Source organism: Bos taurus, chromosome 1, assembly GCF_002263795.3.
Source record: "Bos taurus isolate L1 Dominette 01449 registration number 42190680 breed Hereford chromosome 1, ARS-UCD2.0, whole genome shotgun sequence".
Lineage (NCBI taxonomy): Eukaryota > Metazoa > Chordata > Mammalia > Artiodactyla > Bovidae > Bos > Bos taurus.
Genome location: NC_037328.1, coordinates 43,512,995 through 43,528,052, shown reverse-complemented (window position 1 = coordinate 43,528,052; position 15,058 = coordinate 43,512,995).

The window sequence follows — 15,058 nt, the reverse complement described above, 5'->3', positions numbered from 1 at the left end:
ATGATGGTGAATTCCTATAGTTTTTGTTTGTCTGAGAAAGTCTTATTTCTCTTTTACTTGGGAAAGACAATTTCGCTGGACATAGGATTCGAGGTTGGTGATTTTTTCTTTAGCACTTACATTTCATTCTATTTTCTGCCTTTAACATGATTTCTGAAGAGCTCACTGTAATTCTTATCTCCGTATTATTTTTCCTCTATAGGTAAAATTTACTCTAACTTCTCTCAAGATTTCCTTTGTCTTTTGTTTTCTGCAGTTTAAATATGATACGAAAAGATAGTTATTTTTTTCTTGGATATTCTGTTCTATTTTTGTCATTATCTTTCCCCTTTGCATTTACTTTTGGGAAGTTTCTATTGACTTGTATCTCAGTTCACTGATTATTTCTTAGACTCTGTTCAGTCTACTGATGAGCCCAAAGGTACTCTTCAGTTTTGCTACAGTGTTTTTGGCTTCTTTGAGACTTTCTTAGATTTTCCATCTCTCTGCTTACATTACTTACTTGTTATTGTCCTGTGTCCACTTTTTCCATTAGTAAATATAATGCTTGCTTTGTCTCTGGAGACTGTGGTCTTTCTTCCCTCTTAGCATACCTTGTAATATTTTAGGGGGACAAGGGGAACTGAACATTATGGGAACTGAGGCAAAAAAAAACTTTAGTGTGAACTTTTATGTTGATGAGGTGAGGAGTTGGACACTGTGCAAAAATTAGAGATATCAAGAAAACATTTTGGTCACGTGACGGGCCGGGCCGCCTCTGCCGCCGCCGCCGCTTTGTAAGAGGCACATTGGCAGGTAACGAGCGGCGGCGGCGGCGGCGGCGGCGGCGGCGGCGGCGACTAAAAAAAAAAAAAAAAAGAAGACATTTCATGAAAAGATGGGCATAACAAGGACAGAAACAATATGGACCTAACAGAAGCAGAAGATATTAAGAAGAGGTGGCAAGAATACACAGAACTATAAAAAACAGATCTTCATGACCCAGATAACCACAATGTTGTGATCACTCACCTAGAGCCAGACATCCTGGAATGCAGTCAAGTGGGCCTTAGGATGCACCACTATGAACAAAGCTAGTGGAGGTGATGGAATTCCAGTTGAGCTATTTCAAATGCTAAAAGATGATGCTGTGAAAGTGCTACATTCAATATGCCAGCAAATTTGGAAAACTGAGCAGTGGCCACAGGATTGAGAAAGGTCAGTTTTCGTTCCAATCCCAAAGAAAGGCAATGCCAAAGAATCTTCAAACTAATACACAATTGTTAGCAAAGTAATGTTCAAATATCTCCAAGCAAGTCTTCAATAGTACATGAACCGAGAACTTCCAGATGTTCAAGCTGGATTTAGAAAAGGCAGAGGAACCAGAGATCAAATTGCCAACATTAACTGGATCATCAAAAGAGCAGGAGAGTTCCAGAAAAATATCTACTTCTGCTTTATTGACTACACCAAAACCTTTGATTGTGCAGATCACAACAAACTGTGGAAAATTCTTCAAGAGATGGGAATACCAAAGTACCTTACTTGCCTCTTGAGAAATCTATATGTAGGTCAGGAAGCAACAGTTAGAACCGGACATGGAACAACAGACTGGTTCCAAATTGGGAAAGTAGTACATCAAGGTTGTATATTGTCACCCTGCTTATTTAACTTACATGCAGAGTACATCATGTGAAATGCCCAGCTGGATGAAACACAAGCTGGTATTAAGATTGCCAGGAGAAATATCAAAAACCTCAGATATGCAGATAAGGTTATGGCAGAAAGCAAAGAGGAACTAAAGAGCCTCTTGATGAAAGTGAAAGATGAGAGTAAAAAAGCTGGCTTAAAACTCAACATTCAGAAAACTAAGATTATGGCATCTGGTCCCATCACTACATGGCAAATTGATGGGGAAACAATGGAAACAGTGAGAGACTATTTTCTTGGGCTCCAAAATCACTGCAGATGGTGACCACAGCTATGAAATTAAAAGATGCTTGCTCCTTGGAAGAAAAGCTATGACAAGCCTAGACAACATATTAAAAAGCAGACATATTCCCTTGCCCACAAAGGTCTGTCTAGTTAAAGCTATGGTTTTTCCAGTAGTCATGTATGGATGTGAGAATTGGACCCTAAAGAAAACTGAGCGCTGAAGCATTGATGCTTTTGAACTGTGGTGTTGGAGAAGACTCTTGAGAGTCCCTTGGACTGCATGGACATCCAATCAGTCAATCATAAAGGAAATCAGTCCTGAATATTCATTGGAAGGACTGATGTTTAAGCTGAAACTCCAATACTTTGGCTACCTGATGTGAAGAGCCAACTCATTGGAAAAGACCCTGATGTTGGGAAAGATTGAAGGCAGGAGGATAAGGGGATTACAGAGGACTAGATGCTTGGACGGCATCACTGTCTTGAAGGACATGAGTTTGAACATGCTCCAGGAGTTGGTGATGGACAGGGAAGCCTGGCGTGCTGCAGTCCACAGTGTCGCAAAGAGTCGGACACGACTGAGCGACTGAACTGAGCTGTTGAACACTGTGCAATATTTGCTGTAAGTGTATGCACTAGAGTCTTCAGATACCCCTGTCTTTTTTTATCCTCTCCCTGTTGACTTTGAGCTTGTTTAAGTACTCTTCCTCAGAGAGTCTTTGTCTTGTGGTTCTCTTCTCTGTGTTTCCCAGGTATATCAGTTCATTTCAGTTGCTCAGTTAAACACTGAGCTCTATTTGTAGGATAATAGTGTGTGGCAGTTGAAGTATTCTTTTTTTTGAAAAAAATTGTATTTATTTATAGTTGGCTGTGCAGTCTTTGTTGTGCAGTCTTTTCTATAGTTTCAGTGAGTGGGTCGCTGTTCTCCCATTGCAGCACACAGGCTTCACTTGCTGTGGAGTACAGGCTCTATGGCACGTGAGCTTCAATAGCTGTAGCTCCCAGACTATAGAGTGCAAGCTCAATAGTTGTGGCACATGGGATTTGTTGCTCTGCTGCAGGTGGGATCTTCCCTGATCAGGGGTCGAATTAATGTATCCTACATTGGCAGGTGGACGCTTCACCACTGAGCCACCAGAGAAGCTTAATATTCTTTAATCTTATGATTAGATCTTAGATTTTCAGCATGTCTTTATCCTTCATTGTGGTGACTCTGACCTTTATAATGTTTTTTTGCTTTCTCTCTCCCTAAGTGAAACTGCAAGGCTAGAGAGGGCTGGAGTGGGAGCAGTGCTATAACTTCAGATCGAGTAAAATTCTGATAAAATCTTTCCCCCTGAACATAGACCTTTGTTACTGAAACCCTTTGGATATATTTCATAATGATCATTCTTCACCTATTTTTGCCAAAGCTATTAGAATATTTTTCTTGGCTCTTCATCAAGAGAACCTGATGGCCTTTCTGGAGGTAAAGCCTCCCCCAACCCCCACACACAGATTGTGCCTCCACCCTTACCCAAGAGTGCAGCCATCACTCAGCCTCTAGCAGTTTATCAAAATTATCATATATGTGTTCACGTATGTTTATGAAGTTTTTGTTAACATATGTTTATGAAGTTCACTGAAATTTATGCTTTCAGTGGTTTCTGTTCCAGTAAGTAGGTCTTAGTTGTGATTTTCTGTATTCACTTGTCTTTCCAGATTTTAGGGTAGAGGTTTTCTTTGTGGCAAAGATCTCCAATGAGTCCAAGAAAATCATTGATTTTAAATTTGTTCACTTTTTTCTCGTTGTAAGGACAGGAGGACAACTTTCAATCTATTTTCATTTTTTCATGTACAAGCCAAACCAAAAGTCTTGAGGGAGGGCAGGGTGGGGAAGACATTTTTAATACAAACATTCCTAAAAAATAAGTTAAGTGAAAAAAAAAATAAACTAAGATGTCCTTGACCTGGAGATAATAGGAACAGAAAAAAATTGAGTTAAGAATGCTTTCCATTTTTAAATTCTATTTATCATTGATTGCAATATGTATTATAACTGTTAAAATATTGATATGTATGTTATATCAAGCAGATGTGAAATTGACTGGTGCAAGAAAACTTACCTGACATTCTTGGAAAAATAATTATTAGGAAAAGATAAAACAAACTGGGGTAGAAGCTTTTTTTTTTCTCATCAACTCAGACTCTGGGTATAAATTCAAGAAAGATCCCTACACTTACAAGTACTTGACATACGACACATATGACATATGACACAGTACTTATGTACATATGTCAAGTGTGCTTAAATTTCAAATAGTATAAAGTATGATTTTTCAAAAGACATGCATCCCAAGTCACCTTGGGCTATTTTATGTACAAAGCCATTCAACAGAATCTATTTTTCATATTACATTCAAATACAAACACCAAAAACCACTATGTTCTTTTAGCAGTTATCTCTGCTGCTAAGTCACTTCAGTCGTGTCCGACTCTATGCGACCCCAGAGACGGCAGTCCACCAGGCTCCCCCATCCCTGGGATTCTCCAGGCAAGAACACTGGAGTAGGTTGCCATTTCCTTCTCCAATGCATGAAAGTGAAAAGTGAAAGTGAAATCGCTCAGTCGTGTCCGACCTTCAGAGACCCCATGGACTGCAGCCCACCAAGCTCCTCGGTCCATGGGATTTTCTAGGCAAGAGTACTGGAGTGGGGTGCCATTGCCTTCTCCAAGCAGTTATCTCTACTTAGATCTAATGGAGTTTATCCAGGCACATAATAGGTATTCGAAATATGTCTGATGGATTTATTTTGGTATTATATCCTGTATGCCAATGTTATATTCAATTTTTTTTCATAAAAAATGATGTACAAGTTCACATTTTATCTGAAAAATTTACGACTCTCTTCTGACTCCAAATTCTCTCGTTCACTTAATATCAGATGTCCTCTGCTAGTCCTCTTCTGAAAGCGTATTTTCCTCACAGTCTGTTTTTACAAAGAACCAACTTTAGGTGCAGAAAAGAATTTGCTTTCTTTATTCTAAATGATAGGTTGAAAAATCATTCAATAGGGATTGATTAAATTCATCTTTGGCAACAGTTCAGCATCCTCCTGCACTATTTCCCACTGGCTGCATCTCTTCTTACAAGCTTCTCAACACTGTAGACCTTTATTTAGCCTCATAATTTAGGTATGATCTGAAATTATTAGTCATATCTTCTTTTTCTCTCCAACAGAGGAATTTACTTTGTTTATTCATGTGACTCATCTCAATTAGGTGTTGGGTGAAAAGGAAACAGCTCAAATTGACTCTGACATATAAAGGACTGACAGCTTTCCAAGGTCCATTTGCTCTAGAGGAGTAGGTGGTTAAAGCTCAATGCATCTCTGATAGGGTTTTAAGGGGCCATTTGCCCAGTGAAAATGGGATCATTAAAATTCCATCCAAAGCTGAGGCCAAGATTGGGACAGAGATCAAAACTGGGGTTGGAATTAGGTTTAGTCCTAGTTCTGGTCTCTTCTTTCCCCTAGAATGGACAGCACTGACGTACTTAGAAAAAAAAGATGCTATATTGATGAATTGAGTTTATAGGCCAGACAGGGTTTGAGGAAGATAATGACAATGGCTAGAAAGTGAAAGTGTGAAAGGGTTAATCTCAGTCATGTCAGCTCTTTGCAACCCCATGGACTGTAGCCCACCAGGGTTCTCTGTTCATGGGATTCTACAGGCAAGAATACCAGAATGGGTTGCCATTTCCTTCTCCAGGGGATCTTCCTGAACCAGGGATCGAACCTAGGCCTCCCACATTGCAGGCAGATTCTTTACCTTCTGAGCCAATGGCTAGAGCACTAAATATACTCCCAGTGTCAGGTGCTGAATATAAGTCACTGATTAACAGAAGCCCTTGAAGAAACCAACATTCTTTCAGGTGATCTAGATGCTGAGTTCTTGTCTTCTGATTTGGGAAAAGAAAGAAAATCAATACTCAGAATTATTTTGATTTATTAAGATTTGATGAAGTTCTACCAAATATATTGATGGAAACCTGCTAGTTGTTGAAGAATTCTTCCTGGTAAGGATTGTTGTGAATTCAAATGCAGAGTCTGTGATTCCATTGAAATAGCAGTGCATGTCTTTATTAAATCCCACATATTACACATCCTATTGGATTCAATACACTTAGAATTCCTTGTGTCAGTACCATGAATCAATCATACAGAAAAGTGTGTATTAAGGAAGAGGAGAGGAAAATGTTTGCATGGTTAAAAACAATGCAATAATATCAAAAAGCAAACCAAAAAGTAGAAATCATCCTAAAACTGTTTAAAACATTTTTTTTTTACAAGATCCTAGAATTCCTTTGTCTTTTTATGTCATTGTAGGGGGTCCATATTTTTTTCCATGCATTTGGAGAACCAAATTAATTATACTCCTTCATTATAAAATGAAGGATATATATATATATAAACTTATATATATATATGTTTATTTCACAATAAACTGTGGAAAATTCTGAAAGAGAAGGGAATACCAGACCACCTGATCTGCCTCTTGAGAAATTTGTATGCAGGTCAGGAAGCAAAAGTTAGAACTGGACATGGAACAACAGATTGGTTCCAAATAGGAAAAGGAGTACGTCAAGGCTGTATATTGTCACCCTGTTTATTTAACTTATATGCAGAGTACATCATGAGAAACGTTGGACTGGAAGAAGCACAAGCTGGAATCAAGATTGCCGGGAGAAATATCAATAACCTCAGATATGTAGATGACACCACCCTTATGGCAGAAAGTGAAGAGGAACTAAAAAGCCTCTTGATGAAAGTGAAAGTGGAGAGTGAAAAAGTTGGCTTAAAGCTCAACATTCAGAAAACAAAGATCATGGCATCCAGTCCCATCACTTCATGGGAAATAGATGGGGAAACAGTGGAAACAGTGCCAGACTTTATTTTTCTGGGCTCCAAAATCACTGCAGATGGTGACTGCAGCCATGAAATTAAAAGAAGCTTACTCCTTGGAAGGAAAGTTATGACCAACCTAGATAGCATATTCAAAAACAGAGACATTACTTTGCCAACAAAGGTTCGTCTAGTCAAGGCTATGGTTTTTCCTGTGGTCATGTATGGATGTGAGAGTTGGACTGTGAAGAAGGCTGAGTGCCGAAGAATTGATGCTTTTGAACTGTGGTATTGGAGAAGACTCTTGAGAGTCCCTTGGCCTGCAAGGAGATCCAACCAGTCCATTCTGAAGGAGATCAGCCCTGGGATTTCTTTGGAAGGAATGATGCTAAAGCTGAAACTCCAGTATTTTGGCCACCTCATGCGAAGAGTTGACTCATTGGAAAAGACTCTGATGCTGGGAGGGATTGGGGGCAGGTGGAGAAGGGGACGACAGAGGATGAGATGCCTGGATGGCATCACTGACTCAATGGACGTGAGTCTGAGTGAACTCTGGGAGTTGGTGATGGACAGGGAGGCCTGGCGTGCTGCGATTCATGGGGTTGCAAAGAGTCGGACACGACTGAGCGACTGATCTGATCTGATTATAAAATTGGTTGTGCAAGAATAAGACTTAACCAAATAAAACTGCCAGTAAAACCCATTAATATTAACAAAACAAGGAAGTTGACATAACCATCAAAATTAGCAATGAAAAATTAAAGCTTTGAGTTATTGGGATTGGGAGAGAATTATAAAGATTTTAAGTATTTTAGAACCTATGGTCACTTCAAATTAGAGTCAGCAAAGACTAACTGTTGAAGGAAAGCTAAATCTAATATTAATATTTTCTAAGGTTTAAAACAGATAAATAAAAAGAAACAGTAATATATTGTTTATATTGTATAATGAAACTTTCCCTCTAAATAAATTTTTCTTTATATAATGCACATTCCAGTTGAAAATAAATTTGTTCTTTTTAAGTAAAGGAAATTCTTTCATATATATTTAAAACCAAAACATTCTCAACTAATAATGAAGCAAACTGATTAAGCTACAAAATCATAGTTTTTAAAAGCCCATCTGAGAGTTGAGAATGCAAATAAGTATAAATTTTATATCAGATCAGATTATTTCATATTTACTCCCACTAGTTTCTTCATCATTGCCTTTTGATGTTTCTTGTAAATTTGAACTCCCTTATGGTATCACTTTCTTTAGCCTAAATATTTTATTCTATAGTGTAAATCTGTTGGAGAAATTTTTTTCAGCTTTTAACTTTTGTCTCTCTAAAAGTTTCTTTAATTTGCCTTCATTTATGAAAGATATTTTCATTGAAGATAGAATTCTAATTTGCAGGATTTTTTTTCTTTTTACACTTTCAGAGCACATATTTTTCAACAATAAGTTAAGCCATCAATCTTGTTTCTTTGTGTGTAAGTGAAATGTCAGAGTTTTTTTCTGACTGCTTTTATGAATTTCACTTAATCCTTGCTGTTGAGAATTTTAACTATGATTTCCTTAAGTATGGTTTACTTTATCCTGTGTTTGTTGAGATTCTAGGATATATAAGTTACTATTTTTTTTGTCAATTTGGAAAATCATAGTAATAATCTTGTATAATATTTCTTATATACCATTTATTTTCTCTCTTCCTTCTAGGATGTGTTAATGGGTGTTAAACTGCTTGATTTTTATTCCCAAAGATTTTAAATGTTCTGTTCCATTTTTCTCTCTTTTTTCCCTCTATGTTTTGATTTGAATAATTTATATTTTTACTCACTTTGGTGATAAACGTATAATATTTATTCTTAAAATACATAAAAAGACTAAAATAAATGAAAACTATGTACCGTGTTTATGGCTGGGAACCAATAATACCAAAAAAGTGCAGTTCACCCCAAATTAATCTATAAATATAAAGCAATTCTTATTAAAGAAATCAAATCAAATTTCCTGTAACTTGACAAATTGAAAACTAAAATTCAAATAAAAATGCAGTGAGCCAACAAAGTCAAAAGAGTTTAGAGAAGAATATAGTGGTGGAACACTCCCCATCAGATATCAATATATGTTAAAGAGATATAGCAATTTAATAATAAAAGCAGTGTGATATTGATGCCTGAATGGAAAATCAATCAATGGGACAAAAAATAGAGTGCCAAAGTAGACATAAATATTTAGATCTTGTCAATGACTAAGTTTCTTTTTCAAATTATTAGGTAGAAGTTGGGTAGGAGAATAAATGTTGCATGGATAATTATCTATAAGAAAAAAAAAGAAAGGTTCTTAGTTTATACTATTCTCTTTGGAAAATCTATGTAAATGAAAGATGCAATGTAAAAAGTAACATTTTAAAATTTCTAGAATATTGAAATATATCTTTAAAAAAACAGTTTTTTAAAAGATGCAAAATGCATAAACAGTAAAAGAAAATCCTGCTAAATCTGAGTTCAGTAAAATTAAAACTCCTATTAGACAAAAAACCTCATAAACAAATCTAAAAGGAAAACTACAAGCAAATAACACTTATTGCAGTGTTTTAGCTGACTATTTACATATAGAATCTACAAAAAAATACTACAAATGGATAAAGAAAAGATTCCATAGAAAGCTGGTACAATATATGAATATAATATTCACAGAACAGGAAACTCAAATTAAGAAACAGATTTTTTAAACTTACTAAAAAATGGTTGGAATGGTTGGAAGACTTTGGAAAGAGCTTATGTAAAGTGTGAAGATTGGTAATTCATGGGAAAGCAGGGGAAGTAAATGCTCTAGGGCAATCAGTAAGGCATAGGATCTCAGAGTTCAGATGGAAGAAATGCTTCAGAAGTACACTTGGAAGGAAAAGATGCAAGCACATTCAGGTGGATTTGTAGGTTGGATGATCACGAAGTTAGTTGATTCTTTTCAGGTGGATTTCTCTCTCTCTCCAAGAAGTAAATGGTAACATAATCAGCTAAAAATCAATAGTCAATATGAGAGGTTGAAGTAGAAGTTTGAGAATAGAAAATAAAGTTTGAAGTAATTTTTGAAGAAAGTCAGAAGGCGAGTTGAGCAGAGAAAAAATAAGGTTTATGATTCCAAATTTATAGTGAGACCTATCTTTGGAAGAAAAGTTATGATCAACCTAGGCAGCATATTAAAAAGCAGAGACATTACTTTCCCAACAAAGATCCATCTAGGCAAAGCTATGGTTTTCCAGTAGTAGTATGGATGTGAGAGTTGGACTATAAAGAAAGCTGAGTGCTGAAGAATTGATGCTTTTGAGCTGTGGTGTTGGAGAAGACTCTTGAGAGTCCCTTGGACTGCAAGGAGATCCAACCAGTTCATCCTAAAAAACATCAGTCCTTAATATTCATTGGAAGGACTGATGTTGAAGCTGAAATTCCAATACTTTGGCCACCTGATGCAAAGAACTGACTCCCTTGAAAAGACCCTGATGCTGGGAAAGATTGAAGGTGGGAGAAGTAGGGGAAGACAGAGGATGAGATGGTTGGATGGCATCACTGACTCAATGGGCATGGGTCTGAGGAAGCTCTGGGAGTTGGTGATGGAGGCCTGGCGTGCTGCAGTCCATGGGGTCGCAAAGAGTCAGACATGACTGAGCGACTGAACTGAACTGAATCTTCCAAAGCAGATAATTGAGTTTATATAGGATTAGAATTTTCTGTGAAAAGAAAGGCAAAAAAAAATGATGGTTTTATCAGGATCATCACTGAAATTCTAGAGCATTCAATCTGACCTGAAAAGGGAGATAAAAGATGATAAGGAAGTAAAAATGGAAGGGTCAGTGAATTGACAAGCCGTAAGAGTAGAATCATGTCCACGTATTTGTAAAGTAAAAAGATTAGAGGTTGCAAGTGAACAGTTTGTGAAGTGGCATGTTCTAGAATGTAACATATGGAGAAAGCTATCGTTTAGAGATATCTGGGATTTGGTAAGTTGTCCACAAGAACCTTCATGTTGGAAAAGAAAGCCATGAGCCTGAGGTCAAATTCTTAAAGTATATGGGGAAATGACTAGGAGAGTTACAGTGCAGTGACAGGAAAGTGAAGAGGGTTGTATAACATCTAAAATACTCTCTCTTAAAATAAAAAATTCTGATTTTAAACATTTTTTAATGTTTTTAATAAAAATTTTTATTAAAATTTTAATAAAATAAAAATTTTATTTTAAACATGCAGCAGTCACTTCATGGGTCTTCAGGAATACATATATGATTGAAAACTGTATTCTGAAATATCATATGTACAGGATCAATAAAACCAACAGAGAATTTAAACTAAAATATACAAATTTCATTTAGAGGTGGCCTATATGTGGCCTTAGCACTATGGAGAATGAGAGCAAGAGTCTAACCTATTCTTCTTTTAGTGATTAAAATTACTTGACAGGTCCAATATCCGGCTGGAGTCTTCTACTGGCTTGAAGCAGGCAAGAATTTTCAGTGTTTTTTGTCCAGAAGAACTTGGCTTGAGATAAATTTTGGCTGTGCTCAAAGTTGAGTAACTAGGACATGAAAGCCGGGCTGCTCAGAAGACAGCCAGTGAGCCCAGCCTCCTGCCTCAGGCAATGTATGTCCCAGTCAGAGTCCTACTCAAGAATTCATGTCATCAGAAGTAAGTGGCTTGTTCTTATTGAAGAAGACATCGCTTGGAAGGATATGCCAAATAGTGTCCAAAGACATGAAGCAAGGTATAAAATCCTCGGCATTGATTTTGTACATAGGACAAAGGAAGCATTTGTGAGGTGGCAGAGCATCCGTGAAGGGACTTCTTTCTGCAGTCCAGGGGCCCTTCTGGCATGGGCAAGGAGATCACTCAGCAACACTGGGATTTGAATGACTATATAGTTTTTGCCAGGAAATATTTACCCCATAGTCTAACACTGTCTGTTCCTAAATTAGGACAGGCAAGTTACCATAATTCTATGGCATTAATAGGTCTCTTTTGGGGAATAGTGTTCTAGAGATGTACTGTTTAACAGCTTACCACTGAACATGTTCCCCAAAGAGATTATACAAATGAAAAACTGAGCTTGATTCTGTGAAGGTCACAAAGAAGAGGGCTCCAAATTCAATTCCATCTCAACATTTTATCCCAGACTGGATTTAATAACTGTTTCCCTGAACAGCTATGGAGCCATCTTTTAGCCGCAAAAGACTGGCAGATAGTAGTGATTTTAAGCCAAAAGCAGGGATTATGCAGTGTTGGTGTGTGTAGGAGCGTGTACATGTATTCATATAAGTTCTGTAGACATGAACTTCAAGAATTTCAATTTCAAGAAGATGTACTTTGTCAAACCAGACATATTTTAGTGTCAACAATCTGTGACTGTACTTAAAAGCTATCAGATAGACTATCTTATGTTTACAGCAAACCTAGAGTGTTCTCTTGTGTCCTCACTTGTGATATGGGGAGGCTAATATCTGGTAGTGTTTAGTAATGTGCTCAGAGTTACATAGGTAAATAGTCACAGAGCTAAGATGAAACTCCAGGCTCTTGATGTTCAGTTTAGTGTTTATTTATAATACCAACTAATCTAGGTTTAGCTCAGTGTGTTCCTCTTCTTAGCTTTTGCATCTTCCATGGGATTCCTTTATTCCATTTAGTGTCCTTACACAAGTGTCTTCAAATTTCTATTGTGAAACACTGAAAGCATAAAAAAGCTGGAGAGTATTTTAAGGAAAACACATCTACCCACCTAGCTCTAACAAAGGTAAACATATTGTATATCTTCCCCTAACTTCCCAAAGATAACCATTTGAATTTATTGAATTTAATGAATTCAAATAAACCATTGAATTTATTATGCCAATTCATTGCTATAATCTCTATCATCTGTCTGTGTCAATCATCTCTCCTTATCCATGCACATCCATACATACACAAACTCAAACAAATGTAATTCTGCATCTTTATTTTGTTCACTATTATGTTTTTACAATTTATCTTAACCCTATGAAGAATTCCATTGTGGAAATGCACTGATATTTATTTTCCTATTAATAAACAATTAAAAAAAACTTTCATAATATACACAATGTCCCAATGAATGTATTTCTAAATATCTCTTTGAGTTCATTTGCAATAATTTTTTAAGGCCTCTAATGTAAAATTGCTAGGGGGAGCACATGTATATATGTGGGTTCTTCCAAAGATGTCCTTGAAAGCTGTTTATATGTTAGACTTTGTATGGCCAAAGGGTCTTCACAAATGTAATTAAGTATCTTTAGAAGGCAAGGCTTACTTAATTGGCTTACTCAGGAGGGCCCAATCTAATTACAGGAATCCTTGAAATCAGAAGAGGAGGCAGAACTGAGAGTCATAAGCTACCACCTGAAAAAAATTCTACCAGCTGTTGCTGGTTTTCAAGATGGTGAAGAGGGGCATGCGCTGAGTAGTACAAGTCCGGAGTCACTGGATAAAGGCAACAAAAACGGGTTCTCTCCTAGAGCCTCCAGCTAGGAACGCAGCCCAGCAGAGACATCTTGATTTTAGCCCAGTGAAACCCAGGACAGACTTCTGACCTCCAGAACTGTAAGCTAACAAATTTTCATTGTTTTAAGCCATGAAGTCGATAGTTGTTTGTTACACAGTAATAGAAAACTAATACGGCATATTAAACTTTATGAATGGTAAATTTCCTTCCAAAATAGCTACACCAATTTCTGTGTTCACTATAAATGTATGAGAATCTTTGTGACCTCTTAACCTTTATAAGTCTAGAGTATCTCCAGACTTTAAAATTGGTTTGCTGAATTTGAAAGGTGAATAGTTTTAATTTGCATTTGGTTTTAGCTTTCATTTTCCTAATCATTTGTGGGGTTGAACCTTTTAATTTCTACGTTGTTGGCCATTTGAACACTCCTTTTCTTGAATACCTCACACATATTGGCCTTTATTCATATTGAAAGTGAAAGTGAAGTAGCTCAGTCGTGTCCGACTGTTTGCAACCCCGTGGACTGTAGCCTACCAGGCTCCTCCCTCCATGTGATTCTCCAGGCAGGAATACTAGAGTGGGTTGCTATTTCCTTCTCCAGAGGATCATCCCGACCCAGGGATTGAACCCAGGTCTCCCGCATTGCAGGCAGACACTTTAACCTCTGAAACACCAGGGAAGCCCAATTCATATTGGGTTGTTATATTTTTCTTATTTATTTGTAAATATTTGTATGTTCTGAATATGAAACCTTCATTGGTGAAACCCCATGTAAATATAAAATCCCATTCTGTGGCTTCCTTTAACTTTGTGGTATTTTATTAAATAGAAAATTTTCATTGTAATGTTGGCAGATATATCATAGTTTTTACTTAATGAGTTTTGCCTTTTATGCATATACATCTTGCCAACCTCAGGATAATAAACATATTCTATATTTTCTTTTAACAGTTTTAAAGTCTTACTTTTAATATTTAGGGCTTTAAAATATTTGAAATTGTATTTTACTTAGATACCCAGTTGTCCTAAAGCTATGTATGAAAAATTCACTCTTTTCTTACTGATTTTAATATCTCTTCTCTCTCATACATCAATATATTTATAAGTTTCTGGGCTCTCTTTTCTGACCCTTTGTCTGTTTATTTATTTCAGTTCCTGTTCTACACTATTTTAATTACCCCAGCAACAAAATATCTTGATATTCTCCTTTTAAAAGTTAATTTTCTTCTAAATTTCTTACTTAATCTTGGACTTTTATTCATTTATTTGAATTCCAGGATAAGCTTGGCAAGTTCCATTAAACAGGCAAATATATTCTTTCTGGGATTATAGTCACAGTTGGATGAAAATATAAAGTGAATTTGAGAGCGCTGATATCTTTTAGATACTAGTCTTTTATCTGTTATCATAGCCTAATTTTCTATTAGTGCTTTAAATGATTGTTCATATTTACAGTTTTCTCTGTCAAAAGTTTGCTATACAGCTTTTGCTAGATTTATTAAAAGGTGCTTTACTCTCTTTGGTTATTAATAACTACCTAGCTGCCATTGTTTTACTCATTAATGATTATTCATATGTAAGGACTCTATTGATTCTTATATATTGAGCTTGTGTCTAGCAAACTTGCCAATTGTTTGTAAATTTTCTTTAATTTTATAAACAGTATTGTCTCAACAAAGATAATTTTGCTAGTTTTTGTACTCCTTATACCTTATTTTCTTTACTTACCTTATTGTTTGGGTTGTATTTCCAGTGTTAGAAGCAGTTTCATA